General features: G+C 36.7%; 1 protein-coding gene across 14 annotated transcripts in view; it reads left to right on the top strand.

Annotated features, from left to right (window-relative positions):
* Nucleotides 1–15,068, top strand: part of BBX (BBX high mobility group box domain containing) — a 276,803-nt gene that overhangs the window by 77,501 nt on the left and 184,234 nt on the right. The window lies entirely within an intron of this gene.

The following is a 15,068-nucleotide window of genomic DNA, read 5'->3' as shown; positions in this document are numbered from 1 at the left end:
ATGTGAAGGTGCTGACACTGTTCTTTTCCACAAAGACAGCAATGCTTAAATCTTTGAAACCTTTTATTCATTAATAGAATATGCCAGCTGTTATAACCAAAGCTATTATAAATTCTTGAGAGTGCACCATTTAAATTTCATTTCTTCTCAAATATTTGTAAAAAGGAGTTTATCTTCATAATCATAGAGGATAACGTTGGGCCTAACAAGTTAAAAATATTAAAAGTTCTAGAGCAGAAGGAATCTGGGAAGTAAACCTAATACAGGCCTCTAAGGAGGACTCACCTGTGCACCGCAGAGACAAGTGACTGTCCTGACTGTCCTGACTGTCCATGTGTACCTTGCTTTATTGTGCTTCACTTTATTGTACATCACAGATACTGTACTTTTTACAAATTGAAGATCTGTGGCAAACCTCGTCAAGCAAGGTTATCAGCACCGTTTTCCCAGCAGTATGCCCTCACTTCCTGTTTCTATGTTACATTTTGGTCATTCTCCTAACATTTCAAACATGTTCGTTATTATCATATCTGCTATGGTGATCTGTGATATCTTTGTTGTTAGTATTGTAATTGTTTCGGGGCACCTGGAACTACACCCATATAAGACTGCAAACTTAATCAGTAAAAGTTGTATGTGTTCTGATTGCTCCACTCACTGGCTGTTCCCATCTTTCTCCCTGTCCTCAGACACAACAATATTGAAATTAGGCCAATTAATTACCCGGTAGTGGCCTTTAAGTGTTCAAGTGAAAGGATCTCACGTTTCCCACTTTAAATGAAAACCTAGAAATGATTAAGCTTATTGAGGAAGGCATGTCAAAAGGTGAGACAGGCAGAAAGGTAGGGCTCTTACACTAGCAGCTAGCCAAGTTGTGAATGCAAAAGAAAAGTTCCTGAAGAAAATTAAAAGTGCTTCTCCAGGGAACACACAATGATAAGAAAGGAAAACAGCCTTACTGTTGATATGGAGAAAGTTTGGTCTGGATAGATCAAACCAACCACAACACTCCCTTAAGCCAAAGACTAATCCAGAGGAAGGCCCTAACTTTCTTCAATTATCTGAAGGCTGAGAGTGATGAGGAAGCTGGAGATGAAAAGTTTGATGCTAACAGAGGTTGGTTCATGAGGTTTAAGGAAAGAAGCTGTCTAACCTAAAAGTGCAAGGGGAAGAAGCAAGTGCTGTTGGAGAACCTACAGCAAGTTATCCAGAAGATCTAGCTAAGACTGTTGATGAGGGCGGCTACACTAAACAACATATTTTCAATGTGGACAAAATAACTTTCAGTTGGAGGAAGGTGCTATCTAGGATTTTCATAGCTAGAGAGATGTCAGTGCTTAGCTTCAAAGCTTCAAAGGACAGGTTAACTCTCTTTAGGTACTAATGCAGCTGGTGACTTTATAAGAGAAAGCCATTGCTCATTTACCATTCCAAAAATACCAGGACCCTTAAGGATTCTGCTGCATCTGTTCTGACTGTGCTCTATCAGTGCAACAACAAAGCCTGATAGCAGCATATCTGTTTACAGCAGGGTTTACTGAATATTTTAAGCTCACTGTTGAGACCTGCTGCTCAGAAAAAAATGATTCCTTTCAAAATGTTACTGCTCATTGACTATGTACCTGGTCACACAAGAGCTCTGATGGAGGTGTACAAGGAGATTAATGTTTTCATGCCTACTAACACAGCATTTATTCTGTAGCCCATGGATCATGGAGTAATTTTGACTTTGACGTCTTATTATTTAAGAAATACATTTCATAAGGCTACAGCTGCCATAAATAGTGATTATAGTGATTGCTCTGATGGATCTGGGTATAGTCATTGAAAACCTTCTGGAAAGATTCACCATTCTAGATGCTATTAAAATATTGGTGATTTGGCCAATATTTAGCCAAATATTGGCCAAATGATGGCTCACACCTATAATTCCAGCTCTTGGGGAAGCCGAGGCAGGAGGATCACCTGAGCCCAGGAGTTTGAGATCAGCCTGGGCAACATAGTGAAACCTTGTGTCAAAAATATATATATTGGTGATTTATTGGGAAGAGTTGAAAATACCAACATTAACAGGAATTTGGAAGAATTTGATTCTACCCCTCATGCATGACATTGAGGGATTCAAGTTATCAGTGGAAAGGGTAACTGTAGATAGAAGTGGTAGAAATAGCGGGAAAACTGAAATTAGAAGTGGAGCCTGAAGAAACGACTGAATTGCTGTAATTGTACAATGAAAACTTGAACAGATGAGGAGGAGTTGCTTCTTGTGAATGAACAAAGTAACTGGTTTTTGAGATGGAATCTATTCCTAGTAAAGATGCTGTGAACATTGTTGAAATGACAACCAAAGATTTAGACTATTAAATAATCTTAGTTGAGAAAGCCGTGGTGGGGTTTGAGAGGATCGATTCCAGTTTTGAAAGAAGTGGGTAAAATGCTATCAAACCACATCTCCTGGTACATATCCATCTTTTGGGAAAGGAGGAGTCAATCAATGCGTCAAACTTTCTTGTCATCTTATTTTAAGAAATTGCCACAGCCACCTTGACCTTCAGCAACCATCCCTCGATCTGTCAGCAGCCATCAACTTGGAGGCAAGACCCTTTAGCAGCAAAGACTATTACTCACTGAAGGCTCAGATGATCACTACCATTAAAAAAAAATAAGATATTTAAAACTTGAGTCTGTACCTCATTTTTTATTTTTAGAAATAATGTTATTTGCATACTTAATATAGTGCAGTATAATGTAAACATAATTTTTATATGCACTGGGAAACAAAAAGTTGATGTGACTTGCTTTACTGTTACTCACTTTGTTGTGGTCTGGGACTGAACCGTTAGTATCTCCAAGGATTGCCTGTCTTTACCTTGGTCATTCTCAAGACGCTGCATATTAGAACCCCCAGGGAAGTTTTAAATTCCTACCATTGCCCAGGCCCTTCCCCAGAGATTTTAATTTAATTGGTTGGAGGTGGGGCCTGGATATTGATAGTTTTAAAACTATTCCCAGGTGTTTCTAATGTGTAGTCAGATTTGACAGTTGCAGTGCCTGAACATTCCTGGTGCTATAGCAGCCTGTTCCGTTTTGGGTACTGTTTGTGTCTGCTTTGGTATGTGTCCTCTTAGGTCGGAACTCCTCTGTCACAGAGCAGCTCATCAGATATTTAATATCATCTCTCCTCCAAGACCTAGCTTTTCCAGCCTAAATAGTCCTAGTTCCTGCAGTCTTCAGGACTTGTTTTCTATGTTCTTCACTATTCTGGTCACTCCCCTTCCTGCAATTGCTCTCGTTTGTCAGTATCATTCTTAAATAGGGTACTTTGGGGACTGAGCCTATCATTCTAGATGTCTGGGGCCCAGCAGAGGATGCAGAGAATACAGTAAAGCTGTAACTCTATGGTTCTGTACATGACACTTCTGTTATTGGTAGCTAAGATTACATTAGTTTTTTTGGCAGTCATGTCACACTGTTGACTCATGGGGAGCTCAAAGTCGCCTCAAGCCCTTAGTTCTTTCTCAAGTACATAAACTACTTAAATCAGGTCTCTCCTTCCCCATGCTTCCAGGGCTTCCCCTTCTCCCCCTACTTTATTGCCAGGATTTACATTTTTCCTTTTGAAACATAAGAGGAAAACCCAGTGGATCAGTTATTCCATACAGGGAGATAATACATCCAAACTGAATGCCAGAAATTTATTACATATATATAGCAGCAATTTTAAGGAATGATCTAGCTCATTCATTTGGATCCACAGTTAAAGATATTCTTAATTCAGTTCATCTTTCCAGTGTGCCTTTTGATTTATTACTTAAAACTCGCTGTTCAGAGTTAAGAATTTACTTGACTGCATAGCTTGTTTTAATGTTTGTATTCAGTACTTGGTGAGATGCCTTTTCACAATTAAAATACATTATAACCATTGCATTCTCCTGAACTATTGGCATAACATCTTTATTTTAAAAGGAAATGTGTTATATGTGTCCTAACATTCTTGATTAACAACAGAGGGACTGTTTTGCAGATTAGCAGGTGATTTGTGTACAGTTCACTACTGTCAAGGCTAGAACCCAAATCTAACTCTGCTGGTCTCCAATTCAGTATTCTTTGTATCAAACCACAATGGCTGATGCAATTTGTCATTAAGGATAAGGCTTCAAAGAAAGTGAAAAGGAAACAAAAGCCTCCATGCTTTCTTTGGAGGGGGGCGGTATTTAGTATTTAACCCCACAGCATTTTAACATATAGCCCAGTCATGAGTTATTCACTCAGTGTTCTGCCCAAAGCAATAATAAGAGGAGTAAAATAGCTGGTCAGCATTCCTAAGTTTACTGCAGAGAATAGTTTTCTTAGGAATTTGGTCATCCAAATTTTTACTTTCCTTGGAGAGGTAGATATCCTTTCTTTCTCCCACCACACTCTTACCACCCAAATACACACAGATGGTACTCTGCCATCAGGTAGAGTAATATCACTTTGCTCTTAATAAATCACAGAGTGAGGACTTTTGTATATAAAGATAGAGGCGTGTTCCATTTTGCAGATGAAGAAATGGAAGCACAGGAAGTGAAGGCTTGCTGTAGCCATAGTGCTTAGCCAGGGTACTTAGTACATAAACATACTACTACATTAAGACAGGCTTAGTAATTACTTGACTACTGCACAGCTTTCTTCAGTACTATTTTCTTCTTCACACAGAAATTGGATTTTACCTTTCTTGTCCTCAGGCTTTGCTCTTGGGTACTCATTGCCTTAACTGTTGAAAATGGAACACGTTTCTCAAGAACACCTATTACTTTTGAAAAACTCCAAGAATATAGTTTATTTTTCCTGCTCTTTGACTTATAGGAAAATAAGCTCTTTTACTCCCCTTTAAAAATTGATTTTAATGGTTGTAGTTAAAAAAAAGAGGAGTTTCCAAAGAATTAATAACCGAGGGGCAGTTTGTAAACGTATCTAACCCAAATGTTCACATCTTTCTTTGGGTCCTGTGAGAACTGATGTTCACAACAAGCCTTATCCTAATATATGGTAAGACCCGTGGTCAATACTGGAAGATGTAATTATATTCACTATATTGTACTTACTAAAGCAAGGAAGTATGCTTTAATATATTTTAAAATGGTTTGCAATAGCAGATGTTTGAAGCAAAAAGGCTTCATAAGAAATTTAGTCAACCAGACTGGGCTATTCCTCTAGTCTTTTGGTTAATACAGGTTGGTCGGTTGTGTTGGAAATCCCTTCACTGTTTGGAAACCTCGGGTTTTATTTACCTGAGGCTAATATAATATCATAGTAATACCATGTGATGCTCTACTTTTGAAACATCCCTTGATTTCTCTACTGCAATATTTCCAAGTGTCTGTTGTCTGTTTACTATTTTGTAGGATAGTTTATATTACTCAATTAATATTGAGTAATATTATATTTTATTATATTTTTACATGGCTATTTCCCTCTTTAAAAATTTTTTATTTTGAGTTTTTGTGGGTACATTGTAGATATATATATATATATTTATGGAGTATATGGGATATTTTGATATGGGCACACAATGTATAATAATCACATCAGGGTAAATGGAGTATCCATCACCTCAAGCGTCTATCCTTTGTGTTTACAAACAATTTGATTATACTCTTTTAGTGATTTTTAAATGGATGATTAAATTATTATTGACTGTAGTCATCATGTTGTGCTATCAACTACTAGATCTTATTCCTTATAACTATTTTTTTGTACTTTTAACCATCCCCACTACCTCACTACCCTTCCCAGCCTCTGGTAACCATCATTCGACTCTCTATCTCCAATGGTTCAGTTGTTTTAATTTTTAGATCCCACACATTAGTGAGAACAAATGATGGTTGTCTTTCTGTACCTGGCTTATTTCACTTAACATAATAACCTCCAGTTTCATCCATGTTGTTGCAAATGATAAGATCGCATTCTTTTTTAAGGCTGAATACTAGTCCATTGTGTATGTGTACCATATTTTCTTTGTTCACTCATCTGTTGATGAACACCTAGGTTGCTTCTAAATTTTGGCTATTGTGAGTAGTGCTGCAATAAAGTGGGAGTGCACATATCTATTCAGTATATTGATTTGCTTTATTTTAGATAGTATATATCTAGCTGTGGGATTGCTAGATCATGTGATAGCTCTATTTTTAGTTTTCTGAGGAACCTCCAAACTGTTCTTCATAGTAGTTGTACTAATTTACATTCCCACCTGCAGTGTACAAAGATTTCCTTTATTCCATATCCTTGCCAGCATTTGCTGTTGCCTGTCTTTTGGATAAAAGCCTTTTTAACTGGGGTGAGATGATGCCTCATTGTAGTTTTGATTTCCATTTCTCTGACGATGAGTGATGTTGTGTACCTTTATATATACCCGTTGTTATTTCCATGTTTTCTTTTGAGAGATGTCTAGTCAGATCTTTTGGCCATTTTAAGCTCAGATTATTTGATTTTTTTTCTTTAGAGTTGTTTGAGCTTTTTATATATTATGGTTATAAATCCCTTGTCAGATGGATAGTTTGCAAACATTTTCTCTCATTCTGTGAGTTGTTGCTTCACTTTGTTGACTGTTTCCTTTGTTGTGCAAGAAACTTTTTGACTTGATGTGATCCCATCTGTCCGTTTTCGCTTTGGTTGCCTGTTCTTGTGGGGTATTACTCAAGAAATCTTTGCCCATTCCAATATCCTGGCAAGCTTCTCCAATTTTTTTCCTTTTAGTAGTTTCATAGTTTGGGGTCTTAGATTTAACTTTTTAATCCATTTATCTATTTTGATTTTATTTTTGTATATGATGAGATATATGAGTCTAGTTTCATTCTCCTGTGGAATTAACCCTTTTATCATTATATAGTGATCTTTATCTCTTCTTCTAGTTTTGGTCTTAAAAACTATTTTGTCTGATATAGGTATAGCTAATCCTGCTCCATTTCTTTGGTTTCTACTTGCATGGATTATCTTTTTCCCCTCCCTTTATTTTCAGTCTTTATGTGTCCTTATATGTGAAGTGTATTCCTTGTAGGGAACAGATCATTGGGTGTTTTGTTTTGTTTTTGTTTTAATGCATTTAGTCACTATGTCTTTTGATGGGAGAGTTTAGTTCATTTATATCTTATGTTATTATTGATAAGTTAGGACTTAACACCTGCCAGTTGTTATTTGTTTTCTGGTTTTGTAGTCTTCTTTTCATTTTTTCCTTCCTTTTTGCCTTCCTTTTAGTGAAGGTGATTTTCACTGCTAGTATCTTTTTTAGATTTGAGGTTACCATGAGACTTGCAAATAATATCTTAGATCCTATTCTTTTAAACGGATAACAACTTAACACTGCTTGCCTAAACAAACAAGCAAAAACGGGAACTATTAAAAACTGTAAACTTTATCTCCCCACTTTTTAACATTTTATTATTTGTATTTATATCTTATTGTACAGTGTGTGTCTTGAAAAGTTGTTGTATTTTTGATCACTTCATCTTTTCATCTTTCTACTTAAGATTGGTGTCTTTACGTACCACAATTACAGTGTTATAATATTCTGTGTTTTTCCGTGTACTTACTATCAACCATGAGTTTTGTCCCTTCAAATGATTTCTTCTTGCTCATAAATAATGTCTTTTTCTTTCAGACTGAAGAACTTCCTTTAGCATTTCTTGTAGGACAGATTTGGTGTTGAAATTCCAGCTTTTGTTTGTCTGGGAAAGTCTTTATTTCTCCTTTATGCTTGAAGGATTATTTTCACCAGATATACTGTTCTAGGGTAAATATTTTTTATCTTCAGCACTTTAATACGTCATGCTACTCTCTCCTGGCCTGTAACGTTTCCACTGAAAAGTCTGCTGCCAGACATATTGGAGCTCCATTGTATGTTCTGTTCTCTTGCTGTTTTTAGGATCTTTTCTTTACCCTTTACCTTTTAGAGTTTGATTATTAAATGCCTTGAAGTAGTCTTCTTTGGGTTAAATGTGCTTGGTGTTATGTAACCTTCTTGTACTTGGATTTTGATGCCTTTCTCTAAGATAGGAAGTTCTCTGTTATAAACCCATGGAATAAACTTTCTATCCCTATCTCTCTTTTTACCTCCTCTTTAAGTGCAGTAACTCTTAGATTTTTCCCCTTTGAGGCTTTCCATATCTTGTCGGCATGCTTTATTCTTTTTTATTCTTTTTTTCTTTTTGTCTTCTCTGTTCATGTGTTTTCTGAGGGCTTGTCTTCATTCTCGCTAATTATTCTGCTTGATCAATTCTACTATTTTGAGACTCATGCATTCTTTAGTTAGCGAGTTGCATTTTCCAATTTTGGATTTCTGCTTGGTTCTTTTTAATCATTTTAACCTCTTTATTAAATTTATCTGATAGGATTCTGAATTTCTTCAGGTTTCCTCAAAACACAGATTTTGAATTCTCTGTCTGAAAGATCACATAGCTCTGTCTCTCTGTGGTTGGCCCCTCCTGCCTATTTAGTTTGTTTGGTGATGTCATGTTTTGCTGGATGGTCTTGAAGTTTGTGGATGTTCACTGGTGTTTGGGCATTGAAAAGTTGGATATTTATTGTAGTCTTTGCAGTCCGGGTTTCTTTGTACCTGTCCTTATTGGGAAGGCTTTCCAGGTATTAGAATGTGAAGGGATGTGGATGTTGTAATCTGTTTTTTGTCAGCGTAGTCCTGTCTGTGTCAGGGGGCACCTCAAGCTCAGCAGTGCTGTGGTTCTTGCAGATTCGTTGAGGTACTACCTTGGTAGTCTTGGATAAGATTCGAAAGAGTTATCTGGGTTAGCAGGCAGAGACTCTTATTCTCTTTCCTTACCTTTCCTCATACAAATGGAATCTCTTTGTCTATGTTGAGCTGCCTACAGCTAGGGGATGGGTGACACAAGCACCCCTGTAGCCAATACCACTGGAACTGTTCTACGTCAGATCTGAAGTCAGCACAGCACGGGGTCTTGCCGAGGCCTGCTGTAACCACTACTTGTCTACAGCCTATGTTCGCTCAAGGTCCTAGGGCTCCACAGTCAGCAGATGGTCAAGGCAGGCAGTCTTGTATCCTTCTGTTCAGGGTGGCAAATTCCCCCAGTCCTTGGGTAGGTCCCGAGATTCTCTGGGAATTAGAGCCTGGAGTCAGAAACCTGAGAAGTATACCTGATGCTCTATTCTACTGCAGCTAAGCTGGCACTGAAACCACAAAACAAAGTCCTTCTCACACTTTCTCCCTTTTCCCCAGGCAGAGGAGTCTCTCTGTGTCCACAGCCACCACCATAGGCCTACAGGGAGTATGGCTACAGTACCGTTGAGGTTCACTTAAGACCCAAGTGCTCTTTCGTCAGCTTGTGATGAATGCTGCCAAGCTTGGGTCTTACCCTTTGGGGCACTGGGATCCCCTCTGGCCCCGAGCAGGTTCAGAAATTGTTGGCTGTTTCTTGTATCTCATATCCTAAAATCCATTCCTGTTATCCTTTCGTTATTTTCATGTTTCAAAATGATGCTTTTAATCAGATGTTTTTAACAAAAAATAAAACTTGAATATATACACAATCATGATGAACCATATATGTATGTGTGAACTATGCAGAATTGTACAGTTGAAAACTGTAATATGTGACAAATAAAGTATAATTACTAGTAGAATTAGTTAATTCTTGAGTGGTACTTATGAAGTATTCATGTTAATTTGGAAACAGAGCTAAGATATCAGGGGAAGAAAACCCATCACATTGAGATATAGAGATCCAGTACACATTCTTTTTGCTGTAGAATTTTAAAATGTAAAGATTTAAAACACTAACATCTCAAAATTGTTATTCAGAGATTGCTTATAGACATATCTTCTAAAGCTTCCAACGAATTATTTTGTACATGGCATATTGCAACAGTTGTTTTCCTATGTTTTTTTCCTTTGTTATTGTTTTTATTATTACTGTTAAGAGACTAGGTGGAACTCAATAAAATTTAGAAAGAATGCTGTATAGCTGAAATTCAGGGTCAACAAACCATGTGCAATTTTTTTTTTTTTTTTTTTAAGATGGAGTCTCGCTCTGTTGACAGGTTGAAGCGCAGTGGCACGATCTCAGCTCACTGCAGCCTCCGCCTCCCAGGTTCAAGTGGTTCTCCTGCCTCAGCCTCCTGAGTAGCTGGGACTACAGGCATGTGCTATCACGCACAGCTAATTTTTGTATTTTTAGCAGAATTGGGGTTTCACCATGTTAGCCAGGCTGGTCTCAATCTCTTGACCTCGTGACCTGCCCACCTTGGCCTCCCAAAGTGCTGGGATTATAAGTGTGAACCACCACCAGTGGCCCATGTGTTATTTTTTAAACAGTGGGCTTAAAAACCTCTACAAATTTTGTATATATATGAATACTTTAGCAACCAGTATTCATAAGAAATAAGTTATGGTTTGACTGTGAATGACAAAGGGTATTACTAGAATTGTTAATATTATACTTCATATTTAGAAAGCTCCCTTCCAAAAAGTGGATGTCAAGTGACTATCCAGTTAAACCCAAGTTAACCCAAAGAAAGCACCAAGCCACATATATGTATGACTTATATATAAAAATAGAATATGGCTCTTCCTTCCTTTCTGTGGAGGATTGGTTCTAGGACCCTTGTGGATAGCAAAATCTAAAGTTGCTAAAGCCCCTTATATTAAATGGTGTAGTATTTTCACAGAACTAACTCATATCTTGCCGTATTCTTAAAATCATTCTAGATTACTTATAATACTTCATACATGTAAATGCCATGTAAATAATTGTTATACTGAATTTTTTGTTTTTGTTTTTTTTCATTGTTACCATTGTTATTTTTTTTTAATATTCTCACTCTACGACTGCTTAAATCCGTGGATGTGAAACCCCCAGATCTGGCAGGCTGACTGTATATTAGGTAGATTGGTCTGGGAGTGGTAGGAGGAAAGTGCAAAGGCCCTTCAGGAAGAATACCAGAATACCTTGGAGAAACTAGAAAAATCTTATTGTGGCTGGAGTTTAGAAATGAGCATGAAGAGTGGCATGATGTGGGTGGAAACCGGACTGTGTGGGATTCTGTGTGCTTTGATGAGGGTTACGCTAAGCACAGTGGTAGCAATGAAAAGTTTTAAGCTAAGGAGTGAGTTGTTTGGATTTGCATTTTGTAAAGATCAGTCTGTTTGCTACAGGAGAAATGCTTTCAAGGAGGGGGCAAGTAGAGCTGCAGAAATCAGCGAGGAGACTGGGACATTGCTGCTTCAATGAGCTGGCTGTGTTGAGGGTGGGAAGAAGTGGACTCCTTGATCATGTATTTAAGAACTTGAGTTAATGGTGTTTTATGATTGACTAGTATATATGAGAATAAGAAAGACTAAACCACACACTAGCTTGAGCATCTGGGTGCACTGGATAGTATACTGATGTCTTAAGCACATTCAGGCTATTAGAACAAAATACCATATACTGGGTAGCTTATAAACAACAGAAATTTATTTCTCATACTTCTGTAGGCTCAGAAGTCCAGGATCCAGGCAGGTAAGGTGTCTGATGAGGGCTCATTTCCTGGTTCATAGATGGGACCTTTTTGATGATTCCTTACGTTGTAGAAAGAGCAAGGCCCTTCTCTGAGCCTCTTATATAAGGTCACTAATCCCATTCATGAGTACTCTACCATCGTTTATCTAATCAATACCTCAAGAGTTCAACTACAAAAACCATAACCTTGGGGGCTGAGTTTTCAACCTGGCAATTTTGAGGGAACACAAACATTCTGACCATAGCAAGTGACAGCTACTCAAACGGGAAGACCCAAGAGAAGCAAATTTGGGGGCTGTAGGGGAAAATATTATGTTTCAGTGGTTGAGCTTGAAATGCCTGCACGATACCTAGATTGAGATATTCATTTAAAAGTATAATATGTCTGAACTTCAGAAGAGTAGTATGGACTTAAAATACAAATTTGGCAATCATTGGCATATATTAATTGAAGCCTTCAGAATGAATAAGACCGGATTAGGAGGAATGTAGAACTAGTAAAAGCTCTACTTGGGGCCGGGCTCATGCCTGTAGTCCCAGCACTTTGGGAGTCTGAGGCAGGTGGTTCAGGATGTCAGGAGCTGGAGACCAGCCTGACCAACACGTTGAAACCCTGTCTCTACTAAAAATACAAAAATTACCTGGGCATGGTGGCGCACACCTGTAATCCCAGCTACTAAGGAGACTAAGGCAATAGAATCTCTTGAACCTAGGAGGCAGAGGTTGCCGTGAGCTGAGATCATACCAGTACACTCCAGCTTGGGCGACTGAGCAAGACTCTGCCTCAAAAAAAAAAAAAAAAAAAGCCTACTTGGTAAACTTGGCCTGAGGCCCTTCAAAGAAGACATCCCACACCCGTGGAAAATGAGAACACTAGGAGAAGCACAGATGCTACTTACCTGCTTTTGTTATTCTATTGTTATTAAAAAATATATATTTTTTTTACTAAACTTTTTGAGATAATTTTGGATTCACATGCAGTTATCAGAAATACAGGTTGAGCATCCCAGATATGAAAATTTGAAGTATAGAATGCTCTGAGATCCAAAAATTTTTTAGTGCCAACATGATTCTCAAAGGAAGTACTCACTGGATCATTCAGATTCCGGATTTTTGAATTCAGTATGCTTAAGTGGTGTAATGTAAATATTCCAAAATGAAAAAATTCAAAATCTGAAACACTTCTGATCTAAAGCATTGGAAAAGGGTTACTCAGCCTGTAATACAGAGAGATCCCATGTACCCTTTACCTAGGTTCTTATGATAGATGCATATTCAGTTTTTGTTTTTGCTTTTTTAAAGAAACTTCCAAATGGTTTTCCAAAATGGCTGTATTTTCATTCCCACCAGCAATGTATGAATGATCCAGTTTCTCTGTATCCTCAACAGCATTTGGTACTATCATTTTCTTTTTTAAACAGTTTAAGCTGTTTAAGTAGGTGTATGGAGAGCTCCTTGGGGTTTGAATTTGCATTTTTGTGATGGCTGATAATATTCAACATTTTTTCATGTGTTTATTTGCTATCTGTATATCTTTTGGTAAATTGTTCATGTGTTTTCACCATTTTCTAACTGGAGTTTTTCTTACTGTTGAATTGTGAGTGTTCTTTAGCTATTATCAATACTGGGACCTTGTTATATATGTGGTTTGCATGCATTTTCATCATCTTCATAGGACATTTGGAAGAGCAAATGTTTTAAATTTTGAAGTCCAAATTACTAGTTTTACATTTTATGGATTATGATTCTGGTGTCAAGACCAGGAGCTCAAATTTAGCTCTAGATTCTAAAATTTTCTAGTATTTATTTTTCTTAAAATTTTATAGTTTTGCATTTTACATTTGAGTCCATGACCCATTTCAAGTTAATTTTTTTATGAGTTGGTCTCAGGTCAAACTTCCTTGTTTTGCCTGTGTAAGCCAACTTGCTGTATCACAATTTGTGTGAAAAGGCTATCCTTCCTCCACTGAGTTGCTTTTGCACCTGGGTTAAAAATAAGACAGGCATATTTGTGTGGGTTTCTTTCTGGGTTCTCCATGCTGTTCCATTAGTCTATGCATCTCATCGTCCATTGATACTACATCCTTGATTACCATAGCTGTATAAGTATTGAAATCAGGTAGACTGACTCCTCACACTTTATTCATTTTTTTTTCAAATTGTTTTAGCTATTCTAGTTCCTTTGCCTTTCCATGTAGAATTTAGAATCTTATTATGTCTGCTGTGTCTACAAGATTATAGCATGTGTCAAATCTGTCTATCAGTTTGAGGAGAATTGACATCTTTACTATGTTTAGTCTTATAATTCATGAACATGGTATGTCTGTTCAGTTATTTAGATCTTCCTTGACTTTTTTTCCATCAGCATTTTATAGTTTTCAGCATATATATATCCTGGACATGTTTTCTTGGATTCATATTTTACAATTTTTTATTTTAGCTATTGTAATCTTCATTTTACTGTCTGTGTTAAAATATTTTAATTTTGATGTCCACACGTTCGTTACTCAGTATTAAAGTACAATTGATTAAAGTACAATATTTAACTGGTATCTTTTGACTTTGCTAAATTCGTTCATTTTAGAAAATGTTTTTGTAGATTCCTTCGGATTGTCTATATAGATAATTATGCATCTGTAAATAGGGATACTTTTATTTCTTCTTTCAGATCTGTATGCCTTTTTTTTCCTTGACTTATTGCACTGATTTGCACTTTCAGCACTATGTGAATAAGAGTAATGAGAATGGCCCTTCTTGCCTTGTTCCTGATTTTAAGAAAAATATATTCAGTATTTTTCTCTTATAATATTAGTTGTGGAGCATTTTTGGATGCTCTTCTCCGAAGTTAAGGTTTCCTTTGATTCCTAACTTGATGGAAGTTTTCTTTTTATCATGAATGGGTGTTGAATTATATCTAATATTTCTGCACATCAATATGATTATATGATTTTTCTTCTTTATCCTGTTAATATGGTGGAGTACATTCCTTGATTTTTGAATATGGACTCATCTTTGCATCCCTGAAATAAAATTCTGTTTATGTTGTATAATTTCTTTTAGATATTTCATAATTTTTTTTGCTTATGTTTTGTTAGAGATTTTTGTATCTGTATGCATGAGGAATATTAGTGTGTGTGGGTTTTTTTTGGCACCATCTTTGTCTGGTTTTGGTTTGAAAGTAGTATCAAAATTGTTTTTCTGTTTTCAATTTTGCTGATTTCTGCTCTTCATTCTTCTCTTAATTTCTGTTTATGTAAGGTTTATTTTGACTTTTCTTCAGGTACTTGAGGTGCGAATTTAAATTATTGATATGCATGAAGTCCTGTTTAAGAAAAAAAGTATTTAGTGCTACAGGTTCCCCTTTGAGCATTGCTTTACCTGTCCTACTAATGTTGATATGCTATATTTTCATGTTCATTTATTTCATTATTTCTCTCCCCTTGAAACTTTTGATCCATGGATTATCTATAAGTATGTTGTTTAGTTTCCTCATGTTGGGGTATTTTCCTGTTTCCTTTCTGTTAATTTTTTTTTTTTTTTTTTTTTTTTTTTTTTTTT

Source organism: Sapajus apella, unplaced genomic scaffold (genome assembly GCF_009761245.1).
Source record: "Sapajus apella isolate SASKATOON/1434 unplaced genomic scaffold, GSC_monkey_1.0 scaffold40, whole genome shotgun sequence".
Classification (NCBI taxonomy): Eukaryota; Metazoa; Chordata; class Mammalia; order Primates; family Cebidae; genus Sapajus; species Sapajus apella.
This window is presented reverse-complemented; position numbering and strand designations above follow the sequence as displayed.